This window comes from Panthera onca, chromosome D2 (genome assembly GCF_046562875.1).
Source record: "Panthera onca isolate mPanOnc1 chromosome D2, mPanOnc1 haplotype 2, whole genome shotgun sequence".
In the NCBI taxonomy this organism is placed as follows: Eukaryota; Metazoa; Chordata; class Mammalia; order Carnivora; family Felidae; genus Panthera; species Panthera onca.
In genome coordinates, this window is record NC_138349.1 from 85766195 (window position 1) to 85781305 (window position 15111).

At 39.5% G+C, this 15111-nt stretch overlaps 1 protein-coding gene and 1 pseudogene across 5 annotated transcripts in view; one reads left to right on the forward strand and one right to left on the reverse strand.

Annotated features, from left to right (window-relative positions):
- The window catches only part of PCDH15 (protocadherin related 15), a 1703323-nt gene that overhangs the window by 763435 nt on the left and 924777 nt on the right, over positions 1 to 15111 (reverse strand). The window lies entirely within an intron of this gene.
- On the forward strand, positions 3847 to 4664 carry LOC132685581 (peroxiredoxin-1-like; annotated as a pseudogene).

A 15111-nucleotide genomic window follows, 5' to 3' on the forward strand; every position in this document is an offset into this window, starting at 1 on the left:
CCAAGGGGATAATGAATTGTCTGGTGTGTGTCATGAATTCAATAACTATGGTACTGAAACAATCAAGTTTCAGGACATAGTTAGCTCATCTATTCAGTACCATGGACAGAAGAGGATATATTTTATTTTATTGAACATTTGAAGCATGAGGACCTTCTACATGGACAATGTCCAGGTCAATTTGACTAGATTATTTTAAGAATCTCCTACCAAAGGGTTACATTAAATTAAGCTCTTCATGTAACAGGTGAGGAAACTATGTCCCAGATAGGGGAAGTGATGTTCTCAAGGTCATCCAGCTTGTTAGTGGAATAGCTGAAGTTTCTGTCTTCTCAAATCTTAGCCCTGTCATTTTTGGATATCCCTTTGGCAATATGGTCTTATATAAGTGGACTCGTGTATGAATCTCTGCTCTCAAAGTCACTTGAAGGCATCACCTCAATGCTGTGATTGGAAGCACAGTGGGTCACCAATGTCCATATTAAGATTTTGTCTCGGTGTTCCCAAATTTGCAAACTCTTCAAGGATCAAAGCGATACCTTATGCACAGAAATTCTTAATATTCTGACGTCATTCTAGTTCTTCACAGAAGTGGGGAGACTACTTCATTCCCCCACTTGTGTCACATTTTGTACCTCTCATAACACAGTAGAATTCCTTAAACTCTGGGGACTCGGGATCTTTTATGAAAAAAAGAATTCTTTTCAGCTTTTATGACCATATGTTTTAGACAGGCATTTATGACACTTAGGATGGGGTACTAAATTCAGGGAGAAACTATGTATTTTACTCTATTTTGATTGCAATCTAATGAGTATGTTTTGAAAAGAAGGATATGGTCTACGAAATAATTGACAGACTTACAAATACGATTGTTTTTTTCAAAATTCAAATTTGTACTATGGGGAAAGAAATCTGTCCCAGGAATCTCTGCACATTGTTAATATATCTAGAGTATATTTAGTTACAGTCAGTAAGGGCATTTAATGATAATTAACATCCTAAAGTTCTCAGGTAAAAATTTACCCAGACAAAACAACAGAGAAAAAGAGAAAAATGAGATGGCTAATGGGATTCGGAGGGTGCCTCGCTTCCCTTCTTCACACTTGTATCCCTACACCAAAAACCCTGTCCTTTACCCCTCCTGTCTCCTGAGGAGGACAAAAACTGTTAGGGAGTATTACATTTAATCTTTCAAAATAGTAATTTTTGATGTTTTCATATTGAATTACAATGGGTATGGAAAATAATTCATGACCATTTTACTTACAGTCTTTAAAAAATTTACATATATATGTATTTTTTAATTAATTACAAATTCAATTTTTGTATTACATAAAGGGGCTACAACAAAATTTAAAATTCTGTTCTTTTTTTGAATTTTTTATTTATTTTTTAAATTTTTTTAGCTATGTTATTTTATTTTATTTTTTAAATCTTTAATATATGAAATTTATTGTCAAACTGGTTTCCATACAACACCCAGTGCTCATCCCAAAAGATGCCCTCTTCAATACCCATCACCCATAAAATTATTGTCAATTTCCATAGTTTATAATAGGATTTATTCAGACAAACATAACTTCAAAAACTGAGTCCATGAGAAAGTATACATATTTTCTTTGATGTTATTCTTAAAATCTTATTTGGTCAACCGGTTAAGAGTTAAAAGGTGTTTCTTGAAGCGGGCTCTAAATTTACTCATTTTATAATATTAAAAGGGAAAAAAAAGGCCTACAAACTCTAAATTTTTAGAGAAAAATCCTGCATTCCAGAATGCTAGATTGATGTTCGTTTATTTCTTTATCATTTTGGCTTTATATGATTATTTTAACAAATTAAACACAAAATATCAATGTCTTTTTCTTTCTTGAGAGAAAAATTATGTTTATTATTCTTTGTAGGAATATCCAATATACAATTGTTACCTTACCAATTGTATATTAGACATTCTTATAAAGAAAAACAATTCATTGAATTGTACACAAGGATCCAGAGAGGAATCAAAATTAAATATATATTTCTTTCAACAAAAAACAAAGTCAGAATAATTGTAAAAACTGATAATTTCCTACCCCATTGGTGATTTTTTAAGAAAAATCAGAGCAAAGCATTGAGGATTACTTATTATTACTTTTGCAAAATTTTAACACCGTTCTAAATTAACTACTTGCTCTTTCAAACTCAATGTACCCACAACTAAACTCATGATTGCTCCTCTATCTGTGGTCATTTTAGGGCTTCCATCTCAGTGAATGGACCAGCTCTGGGAATAGTTCCGTATATCTTTGCCTCCCCTCACTCCCCTCTTGGCTTTTAATAAATCACACATCACATGTGTATGTGTATGTGTGTGCATTGTGTGTGTTTGTATTAATCTCTCCACCAGTCTCTAGATCCAGTTTCCTTCTCGACCCAACCCTCCTCCTCCATACCATCTCCTGGTTAGACTATGTCACAGGTGTGTATCTTGCCTGTGTGAGTCCTGCATCAATCTTTACGGGAATCCATTCTTTCACTGTATCTAGTGATCTGTCTTAGAACAAATGGGATTTTATTGTCACATATTTTCTTGCACTCCTGCTGTTAAAACTCCAATGGCTTCACTTACAATTAAAACTAAAATTATTACCACTTTGACTATCAACAACCTTGGTCCCTGCATATCTCCTCAGTTTCATTAGCATCTGATTTACACAGGCCTTCATTCAGACTCTTAGCCACACCATGCTTACTTCTGATCATGGGGCCTTACTCTCTCCATTGGGATGGGGATATTATTCTCTCCATCTGGAATAAACTCTTTGTCCCAGTGCTCTCCACAGAACCTGGCACAGAGTAGCAATCCTATAAAACTGTATTGAGTGAATAAATAATTAAATGAAAGAATAGTGAAAGTAATTAGCACAAGATATATATTACATATTCACTAACAGATATTTAAAGAATTCTCAAAAAAATATTCACTAACAGAGATGAAGTGATTCATAGAAAAATTAATTTCTCTGAAGCAATAACGATTATGTCCTAAACCAGAATAATCATAATGGCTCAGTTTAGAGGTAGCAGTTCATTTCATTTCACATGTTCTTATTTCTGTATATTTTAAAGAAAATCCATTGAAACTAAGGAAAAAGGAAAAAGTGCATATTTGCCAATAAATACCCGAAACATATTTTCTATAAAAAGTATCAGTCTTTACTAAAGTGACTTTGACCCATGTTTATTCCTTGTAAGTATCTGTTTATCTTCCAAAGTGAAGGAGGAAGACTGATGATAAAGTTTGATAAACCTATTCTAACATAAGTTTTTTTTTAATTTACTTTAAGAGCATCTCTTCAAATAACTTTATATCATACTTTTTAAAATGATTTCCAAACCTCAAACCTGAAAGAAATTTCAAAAAATACTTAAGAAATGTATTTCAGAAGTACCAGTAATTTCCTTTTTTCTAGTTTTATACAATGAAATTCTACAATCCAATCCAATTCATCAGTATAATTGGCTAATGTATTGAAATAAAAGTGTTGCCAAACTTGTCATACATACAGCATATTGAGAAGAGCCTATTTTGAGAATTTCCGAAGTTAGAATACAATTTTCTCTTTGGGCATACTTTCAAAATTCACTTGCTCCTACATATCCTTCATTAAAGGAAGTGAAATATTCATTCATTCATTCATTCATTCATTCATTCATTCATATGTACAGGCTTTCTGTTCCCTCTTAGAGCAATATGTCTTTGTAATTTGGTATAGATTCAAAAAATGCATTTAAAAATGGGTGTAGGGGTCTTCTTCCAGACTGCTTTTTGCTGTGTTATCTCTCAGAGTTGCTGACAGCAAGATGTCTTTAGGAAAGGCTGAAATTAAGCATCCTGCCCCCCAACATCAAAGCCATGACCATTATGTCAGATGGCCAGTTCAGACATCAGCCCCCTTGACTACAAAGGAAAATATACTGTACCCTTCTACGCTCTTGACCTAACCTTTGTGTGCCCGATGGAGATCACTGCTCTCAGTGACAGGGCAGGAGAATTTAAATAAAAATAATGTTTATTCCTTTTATTGAGAGGTAGAGAGAGACAGAGTATGAGCAGGGGAGGGGCAGAGAGAGAGGGAGACACAGAATCCAAAGCAGGCTCCAGGCTCTGAGCTGTAAGGACAGAGCCTGACATGGGGCCCGAACTCATGAACTGTGAGATCATGACCTGAGCTGAAGTTGGATGCTTAACCGACTGAGCCACCCAGGTGATCCAGGGCAGGAGAATTTTAAAAAGTCAACTGCCAAGTTCTCCTGCAGACTCCCATTTCTGTCACCTGGCATGGATAAACACACCCGAGAAACAAAGAGCACTGGGACCCATCAATGTTCCCCTGGTATCAGACCCCAAGTGAACCATCACTCAGGAGAGTGGAGTCTTAAAGGCTGATGAGGGCATCTCATGCAGGGGCCTCTATCACTGATGATGGAACTGCCTTTGGGCAGATGACTGTGAATGACCTGCCTGTTGGCTGCTCTGTGGATGAGACTCTCAGACTAGTTCAGGCCTTCCAGCTTACTGCCAGGCACAGGAAGTGTGCCCAGCTGGCTGGAAGCCTGGCCGTGACTCCATCAAGCCTGATATCCAGAAGAGCAAGGAATAATTCTCTAAGCAGAAGTGAGCACAGAGCCATTTTAGGGCCTGGCTGCGGTAGGCAGCCATGAAAACAAAATCTGTTTTGTACAATTGTCATACTTAAAACACAAAACTTTAGGTGCAGATGTGGAATGGGACAGGACAGGCCCTTCCCGCAGGGACTGGGGACACCAGCCTTTCTTCCTCTGGACAGAATGGCCTGAGCTGTGTTGTGGGGCAAGCCAACTGCTGTGTCCAGGAGCGGGCTTCCCTTGCCATCTTTTGTTGTTTCTATTAAACTTGAACTGAGCCAAAAAAAGTTAAATATGGCCATATGAATCCCATAAGCATAAAACTCTGAATGAGATTCAATTGTATCCAACGCTTACTGAATATGTTTTTTTATAGTGTAAGTCACTGTTTTTTTTTTTTTTTTTAACAATCTATTCATTACTTATTTGCTCTACCAAAAGATGTCAGCAATCTTAAATTGCAGCATTTCCTACTGGAGGGCATTGTCCAAGGTCAACAAGGAATATTGCCATTTGACACTTCCCTATGTTGGGGGACATGGTTGAATCTCTTCTGTTTTTAAAGTGCTTCTTTAGAAGTTTCTAGTTATTCTTATTAGCAGTCCCATCACTGGTCAGTTGTTCCTTCCAGTAATCTCTAGTGAAGGGATGGGGCTGGTGGAAAATCCAGAATTAAAGAGTTTCTTGGCAAGGCTGTTTGCATAATACTGTCTTTTAACATCAGCATGAGCACTGAACTTGGAAAACTCTTCAAGAAGTTGCAGTACATGGAAGCTGATTTTCATATGATTTTTAATAGGTACGTTAGTCTGTGTATTTTTTGTTTATGCTATGGAATGGAGCGGCTGGTATCGTACAACACACAGAAATACATCACGCCTGTCTTCAGATGTCACATTTGTGGATGTCTGCTCCCAAAGCCACATTAAATGGTTTGAAAAAAAGGGCCTGCTCGTGTCAGGTCTGATGGAGGCAGGGAGCGCCCGTGACCGATGCAGGCCGCCTGCACTGGCTCTGGTCCAGTGGCCTCAGGTCACTGGGCAGCTGTCCTTCTAGGTTCTGTTTTTTCCTGAGAATATATCTCACTTTCCATATTTAAATGAACTCCCATGGAACTGATAATTTAACAGGTGCTATTTGGCAACGGTCCTAGTTTGGGTTTAAATCTTACAAATTTAGAGATTAAATTGAAAATGTTTTCAAACTTCATTATCTTGGGGGAAGGAAATCAGACGGCATCTCCTCTGAAGTGCTCATCTGATAACAGAAGGAAGCTTTAGAGGTTTTGAAGTGTACGTGTACTCTGGGAATTTTTTTTTCTAAAATGCTATCCTAATTCCTTTCTGTAACAAATGAGATTAAAAGTCCAGTTAAGATTGCTTTTTTTTAATGTTGACCAAACGGTTAAAAGCTTGGAGTGACTGGAGCCAGGAAAATGCTTGTTGTACTTTCTAGGATTTAAATGATCTAAAGAGAGGAAGGTGACAAGAGTAGACCAGGTGCTGTGTACGAGAGAGAGAGAGAAACAGAGAGACAAGACAAAGAAACAGGAAAAAGAAGAAATAAGGAAGCGAGAGAGGGTTGCATGAACTGTGAGGAAAAAATGAGAAGAAAGTGATAAGAGAAACATCTGCCTGAGTGAAGAAAGGGTAGTAGGAAGGAACTAAAGGAAAGTCCTGCATGTAAAAGGAACTAATCAAAACTGACAAAGAGGTGAAGGAGGTAAAGAACATGAAAGAAAAATGTGGAAAGGGTACAGACAACCAAGTGGTTACCGAGTTTCTACTCTACACCAGACGCCTTAACAGTGCAGCTCAGAAATGCCAGGCTCGATGAGCAGAAAATCATGCAGAGAATTATGGTTCCCAGAAAAAAAGGATGCAGAAGGCAACTGATTGCTCTAAGAAAGGTACGGTCAATTTAAGATGTAGCAGGTGAGTGTGTGTGTGTGTAAATGTTTTCAGGCCAAGGGAACCTAAATAAATACTGAGTAACGATGAGGAAACATTGAGCTGACCTTACTTTTAATTTGAAAATAGTAATAATTATTATAATATACTAAAACGCATGTATTAATCATTGCCGATATGCTAGGAAGCATAGAAAGCAGTTTTCGTGCACATCAGTTAATCCTAACAGCAATCTAATCAGAGCTGCTATTACCCTTGTTTAACGAATGGAGATCTGAGTCTTAGTGAGATTATATAACTCATCAAAATTCATCCATTGATTGTGCCAGGATTTGAAGAAGGTCTATGTGACTCCAAAGCTCATGCTTCAACTACTGTGCCACCGATAATCTTCCATATCCACACACCACCAATGGGTATCATCTGTTAATCCTCCCATGTTCCCCTTGGCTTTGCACACATGAATGCTTAATATAGCAGGTTGGGATCTAATGCATCCCGTCACTCAGTTTCCGAGTAACTTAAACTATCTCATCCTAAAATCTTTCTAGGGCTAGCTACAGCTAGCACAGACTTGGAACACACTTGTAAGAATGCCATCCTTTTATTTTTAAGTTTATTATTTTGAGACAAAGAGACAGAAAGACAGAGACAGACAGAGACAGAGATAGAGAGCATGAGCTGGGGAGAGGCAGAGAGAGAGGACATAAAGAATCCCAAGCAGGCTCTGTGAGGTCAGTGTAGAGCCTGATACGGGGCTCAAACTCACAAATGGTGAGATCATGACCTGGGCCGAAATCAAGAGGCAGACACTTAACTGACTGAGCCACCCAGGCACCCTGTCATCCTTTTAACTCCAGCCTTCACAATGTACAGTATATTGATTAATATGTGTAATCTGTTTGTCCCTTGCATGGATGTTTCATACGAACTAGGCTGTAGCATTCACGAGGTCAAAAATGTACCTTATTGATATTTGTATCCCCAGAACTTAGCAAGAAGCTGGCACATGATAGATGTTATACATATATGTTGACTAAATGGACAACAGGGGTTGATCATGGCTCCATCATTCTCCAAGGATCCAAGAAGGATCAGGGTCCACACTGTTTAACTTCCATGAGTCCTCTAACGCTCTGTACTAAAACCATGAAATATAGTAGTTACGACTGTGGCAGCATAAGCCAGGCTGCCTGAAGGACGATCGTGGCACTCTGAACCAAGACAGCTTGGTATCTTTAAAGCCTCAATTTTCACATCTGGGAAACAGGACTAATAAGAGAATTTATCCCATGGGACTTTAGTGAAGGTTAAATAAATTAAACAAGAGAATATATACTCAGCTGAACACTCCTGTTTGCTTCCTGCTGTCCTAGAAATCTGGCTCTTCCCAGAGATTGTTTTCCCATAGCATGCCCTCCTATTCAGAAAGAAGTATACATACACACACATTATGCGGATTATGGGTAAATAAATATGCATTGTGAGCAGAGGAGAGTGCGTAGCATGTGTTGGGTAGCTGACACACAGAAACCACACAGCTACAATTATCAGAAAACTGCTGTGCATGTAACAGGCGCTGCACATGCTTGTTACACCTGAAGAGATGAATGAATGAAGGGAAATAAAGGACACAGTGCACTGCTGACGTTTCCTTGAAGGGCTGCGTTCCTTTCCCTGTAGAGACATTACCGGAAGTGCATCCCACAGACCCACTGGACCAGCTACGGCCACACCTGGGACGGAGCCACACACTCTGGACGAGGGGGCTGGCACTCCCTCTTCACACAAGGTCTCAGGCTCAGTCTGAACAGCTCTCATCAGTATTCCGACTGTTCACTAGAGACACTTAATAAACTCAGAGTAGTTGGACAGTCCTCACTGAACAGTCTAATTGAGTGGCCCTGAGGGGCGGTGTGGAGGCTTCCACGAGGAGGAAAGATTAGTGGTGAGAACGGAGCTACTGATCTAGGAATAAACACCACTGTGTGAGCCGCCAACCTCGTGAACAAATGCCCAGAACGGCAGCTGATGATCAGATAAAAAAAGGCAGGAAGCACACCTGAGGAAAGATGGGTTCGGTCTGATGTTTCCACAGACTTTTCTAAATGGCACGCCACGATGGGATAAACGCCAGCGGAATCTCTAAAACACGACGTATCTGTGTGTAGTTATAGCTCACCTAAGCCATTTTCCCAACACGATGCAAAAGAGTAGCTCCGTGCAGCATCTCGGTACACGGATGTTCAGTGATTGTGTCCCCATGTCAATGCTGAGCCCCGCCATAGACATCAAACCCTCACCAAGTGCATTTCTCAACTGTGGTTTGAACTCAGTCAGTATTCTCAAACCTAACCGGCGTGCCCTATTTTGTCAAAAGAGGTACTTCATCTCTCAATTTTTTTTTAATTCAATGCTTACTTATTTCAATAACCACTAATTGGGTCATTCCATCAAGGGCTGAGGAAAACAAATGAGACAGTCTCTGTCTTCAGCAATTTATAATCTAAACATAAAACAAACATCATATGATGTGTTAGAATATAAAGGGGGAAGACAGACATTTTCCAGCTTGACTGAGCTATAATTTACAACAACTGTATATATTTAAGGTATAGAGTGCTATGCCTTGATACTTAAGCATTGCAAAATGATAACTATAGTCAACCAAATTAACACAATTTCATCCTGCATAGTTGTCTTACTTATGTATTTATGTATTTACTTTGCTGTGTATGTATGTATGTGTGCATGCTTGTGTGTACTTTGCTGTGGTGAGACCACCCAATATCTACTCTTTCAGCAAATTTTAAGAACACAGTGCAGTATTATTAACTATCATCACCCCAGAACTTATTCTTCTATAACTGGAAGTTTCTACCCTTTGACTAAATTCTCCACATTTAATTTTGATTAAGTGTCATTAGTAGCAACACCAAAAAACAATGAATGGGTTACTACCAAGGAACAAAGATAATTTGAATAAAGTCAGGAGGGGAAGACTAGATTTTGATGCCCAGCAGGTGGTTTTTGCACATGGAGCTCAGATAACAGGTCTGGTTTTGGCTTTGTCACCTTCCAGGTATGGCACCTGGGGAGACCAACTCTGCCTCTCTGTGCCTCTATGGTTTTCTGGTCTAGGAAGGAGGTGAAATTGTAGTGAAATGGTATGTGGTGATTAATATCATCTCCAGGACTTCATGGAGCTCCTGTGAAAATGAAATAATAATATGTCTATGGAGGGCTTGGTTAGTAGATGGTAAATAAATGTTAGTGGCTACTATTAAGAGATGCTGTTTACAGATAGAGTAACAGTATGACTCCTGATTTAGAAGAACTTGCTGATCATGTAGGAATGATGCATATATGATATGTAGGGACACTTCTTTATAGTTTATGAGAAGGCATTAGATACAAAAACTGAGCACTGCAAACACTCGAGAAATTGCTTCCAGGGATGTCTCTCTCTTCTCTGTCTCTGTCTCTATTTGTCTCTCTCTCTCCATGTGTCTCTCTCTCACACACACAACACACACATTGAAACAAAAACAGACAGAGGGATGTGGTTTGCTGGGGTTCCATGAAGGGGATGAACTTATAAATGAGGCTTGGACAGCTCATGATCACAAACGAGCACGTGCTATTTTGTTGCCTTCAGATACTTTAACACCTAACATTTCCTGAATGAGGCCAGAGAACAGCACGCACAATCCTTGGTGTTTTGTGGAGATACGTGTATACATCTGAAACCAGAACTCCAACTCAGTGTTCTACACGGTTTTTCTGGAAGTCCATATGTTCCTTAAGTTCCTTCACTTGAAAACTCAGGTTTTGTCCTGCAAACAGTTTATTACTGTACCTACTCCAAATCTTTTAGATTTTCCATTTGTGTTCTCCCAAAACACTGCACACAATTCTATTATGATATACTTCACAGTGTATTGAGTATCTCTGTCATTGCTAGATGAAGAGACTGTCTCAGTTTTGATGCCCTAGTGTCTTTCCTAGAGTTGATATGCAATAAAATGTTAGCTAAGGGGTGCCTGGGTGGCTCAGTTGGGTAAGAGACCGACTTCGGCTCAGGTCATGATCTCACAATTTGTGGGTTTGAGCCCCACGGCGGGCTCTGTGCTGACAGCTCAGAGCCTGGAGCCTACTTCGGATTCTGTGTCTCCCTCTCTCTCTACCCCTCCACTGCTCATGCTCTGTGTCTCTCTGTCTCTCAATAATAAATAAATGTTAAAGAAGAAAATTTAAATAAAATGTTAACTAAATAAGTGAATCTGAATGTGTGGACTGCAGGAAAAGTGACGGTGTGCATAGATGGTATGCAGTGAGAGGAACACACCATGGGAGGGAAATTGGGGCAGAAAATGACCAAACTGTCAAAAAATATCAAAATTTGTTTCTTAAAAAATATAGCTCCTTATGGAAATAAACAAGAGTGGGACAATTTCAATTTCAAAAAGGAAGAGGTAGAATATTCATCAGGAAGATGGAGAAGTCTGATATATAGACAATCATAAAAAGTCAGAATCCTTGAGAAAAACCAAGCTGCAAGAAAGGTAGATCAATAGTGCCGCTTGCTGAAATGCTAGAAAATGATAGGATCTGTCCAAGAATAGTCATTGGAGGCTTTAGAGGGTACAGTTTTAGTAGAGTTGTGAGAAAAAGCTAATTGAGGAGCTTAAGGGAATTGGGGCGGAAGTGGTGGTAACAGGCATAGAGACGCCACAGGAAAAGACCCAACGAACAGAACCATTCTGTCACGAGCTGTGTGAGTCGCCGATGATTGGGAGCCTGGCAAGACTATGATGACATTTTTGCTCAATCTCAGTTTCCATTGGTGATATATAAAATGAGTTCTGCCTTTTCACACCATTAGGAGATGAGTATTCTATTTCTCAGTGGGTTGAACATTTTCAGGTGGTTAGAACCACAGAGGGAAGCATGCACCTGGCCAGGTACCATGAATTTTGTCAGCATTGTTTGAACACTGAATTAGACCCTTCACTTCTTTTCCCATCTAGACTGGACAAACGGGGTGTCTGAAGTATCCATACTTAGTTAATCCAAGTTATATTGGAAATAACGTGTGTGTGTGTGTGTGTGTGTGTGTGTGTGTGTGTGTGAGAGAGAGAGAGAGAGAAAGACACAGAGATAGAGAGAGAGAGAGAGAGAGAGAGAGAGAGAGAGCGCATGCACGTAGGCAAGCAGAAAGAGAATCTTCTAAGTACAACAATTGGTCTTCTGTTTGTCAGAGGTTTTTTTCCTGGCTCTTCAGCTCTCTGGCCATCCAGAATACGTACACAGATGGACTTTAAGTGAGCCGATTACCAGAATACACAAAAGCCACAGAAGTAATCCTTCTAGACACAAGGTCAGAGCTCAGAGAAGGCACTGAGTTTGTATTTCTGAACCTGTTGATTATAAAACTGTTGCTGAAACAAACAACCTAAAAAGGTGTGTATTTCCAAATGTTTAAAACTAGTTCCATGGGGGGCGTGTTTAACAAGGACCCACATGATCACTCATCTTCAGAAAAGAGGAGACAAGAAATGCAGTGTGGGTACAACATCAAGAAAGGACACAGCTAAGCTTTCATCTCATAATGTAAATAGTCTCTGTAAGAGGAAGAAATTAAAGGGGAGACCGGAAAGAGATGTTCACAACATGTTCAGGCAAAAACTTGCATCACAATATATGCTTTAATGGTTTCATTTTTGTCTAAAGTGACATCTGTGTGCTATGTGTGTAGGTGTGTGCGTATGAGTATATGTGCATGGGTGTACAAATATATTTGCTCAATTTCTCTCTATGAACGACATCATATTTAGGGGCGCCTGGGTGGCTCAATTGGTTGAGCGCTGACTTTGGCTCAGGTCATGACCTCACGGTTCATGGGTTCCAGCCCCACATTGGGCTCTGTGCTGACGACTCAGAGCCTGGAGCCTGCTTCGGATTCTGTGTCTCCTTCTCTCTCTGACCCTCCCCCACTCATGCTTTGTTTCTCTCTGTCTCTCAAAAATAAATTAACATTACAAAAAAAATCTAAAAAAAGAAATCATATTTAAGTGAAGGATGATGTTTCAGACCACCCAGTTCACTGAAAATTACTTAGAGTCTTCAGTAATCACCTTGAGTTTAATTTGATTATAACTGAAAGAGACAAGGGAAACTGTTGCCTTGTACCACTTCCAGAAAGATAAGGTTGTTAAGAAGAGATAATGGGCATTCCACTTAGCAACAGCAAACTCAAAGGACACAGGAGTTTGGAAACGTTTCCAGCATGATCCTGGGGAGATGATGAGAGTCCCATGAATAGAAAGCAGAGGAACACATGAGGTAGACAGAGTGCTATAGCATTGCCCTACATGACAGTCTAGAAAAGTCTGGGAATACGAACCATTAAAACCATGTTACTCCTGTCGCAGAGCCATGAAATTTATTTAACCACCTCTCCTCAAGGCACCCCAAGTGGGGATACATCCTGCTTGGAAACCCAAGGGTTTCAGCTCAGCTCACTGGATAGTTAGAATCTCCTTATAATTCCATTATCAGCAATGTCATTGGTGGCCCATTCTCTTCTCAGGTTAATTAGCATAAGCCAGGGTCACACTGCTTCATGACCTCTGGACGCACCGATAAAAAAGAAGTTTCCAGGCTTTAGCATCAGACGTCAGACAGTTACAGTCTTCGTTGAGTGACGGTCTACCCTTCGCTGACCTTGCATGGATTACCTAACAGCAAGCATGAAAATGAAGCTGGAAATGTTCCTCAAACTTCACCTACAGTTTCAGGGGAATCAGTCAGCTCTCCAGGGAGGTAATGCAATCAGTAACACTTTTCAGGAGAAAGTGTCATTTAACAAAGTCTTCAAGGTATCTGGTAAATTTGGGGGGACATAAAAAAACACACATACAAGCACAGGGACACAAAGTAATTCTTTATAAACAAATATGTACATTTATAAAAATAGAAGTATAATTATTTCTAAGTGATGAGAAGTAACCATGGCAATAAAGGTAAACAGTTTATTGGCCATGAGCCATATACCAGGTGCTATGCTACACTTCAAAACTGAGTTTCAAGAGTTATTGCCATTTATAAGGGAACGGGTCCAGCTCGTGACAGGCTTTTAAACAGAGCCCCTTCATGTAGTTGTTCTGCTTGTGCTACACAGTGGTCCCCCTCACTCACACACACGTGTGAATCAGTGTAATAGCTCAAAGTCAGCACAGAGGATGCTTGGCCTCCAGGCCGAATGCTTGCACAGCCAGGGGGAATGAACCTTTTCTTTAATAAAGTCCAGCCAGCTTTCACAGTGGGATCACACTTAGAGAATCTCCCTCTCCTCTCCTCCCCTCTCCTCCCCTCTCCTCCCCTCTCCTCCCCTCCCCTCCCCTCTCCTCTCCTCCCCTCCCCTCCCCTCCTCTCCTCTCCTCTCCCACAGACACACACACACACACACACACACACACTTCTAAAACTCCTCTAACACTTTGGTTCAAACTTAGCCATGATGTTACAGTATATAGTTTTTTTTAATTGTTTTCCTATCTGATTATGGCAATAGTACACACTTAATATGGACAATTTGAAAATACAGAGGAAATAATAAAAAAAACATATTCACTACCCATATGTCATTTTCCCATTCTGGCTCTCTCTCTTTCCCTTTCATGATTCCTTCATGAACTCGAAAGAAATCAAAACAAAACAAACCAAGCCTGTGCACAAGTTGCCTTATTGATGTCCCTGTGTGTTAGAATGGGGGACATCGTTCGTGTATCTGTTTCCCCACAGTGCACACCGCTTACCAGATGGCCCTGCTTCCTCTGCTCCTCGGTGGTTCCTCCACCCCAGCACCCCCAAAGTCAGTGGGGATCAGGACACATGTTCCCAGTCAAATAAATTGGTCACTACTGGTAATGAATTACAATACAGCTAAAATAGCAATCCCAACGCTGTCTTAAGGGTAGAAAGAGACCATCAACTAAAAATGGATCATGTTCTTTTATTTTCTATCAGTTAGCTAAAATCTTACATTTAAAATTTAATATAATACAATCAATCCCACTTATGTTATTAATGCTTGCTTAGATGTAGTCATCAACCAAATGAAATATCCCTTATGGAACAGGCCATCTACAAATTTTATTACTGACCTTAAAAACTTCTCTCAGCCATTTGAAAGGAGAATATGAAAAGTCTCAAAACTTTGCCAAAGTTTTCAACTAAAAACTTTGTTTAAAGTATTTTAAATAATAATTAGATAATATATTTTCCTTAAAAGCAGTTCCACACATTTGGCTAATCCTAGAATACTTTATTTCAGGATAATTCCCTTATGGCTAAGTAAGGAAATATGCAGAAAAGCATCGGAGACTGTTCTTAAATACAAGCCAGAAGAGTTCTATTATTTCATACAAGAAAAATCTAGACATTTATCCTAATAGACTGTTATCCTAATAGCTTCAAAGTAGTTTACATTTTTTTTCTCCTTTATTTTTCTCTATCTGAAGCTCCAAGCCATGTATGCAGTCAGTCG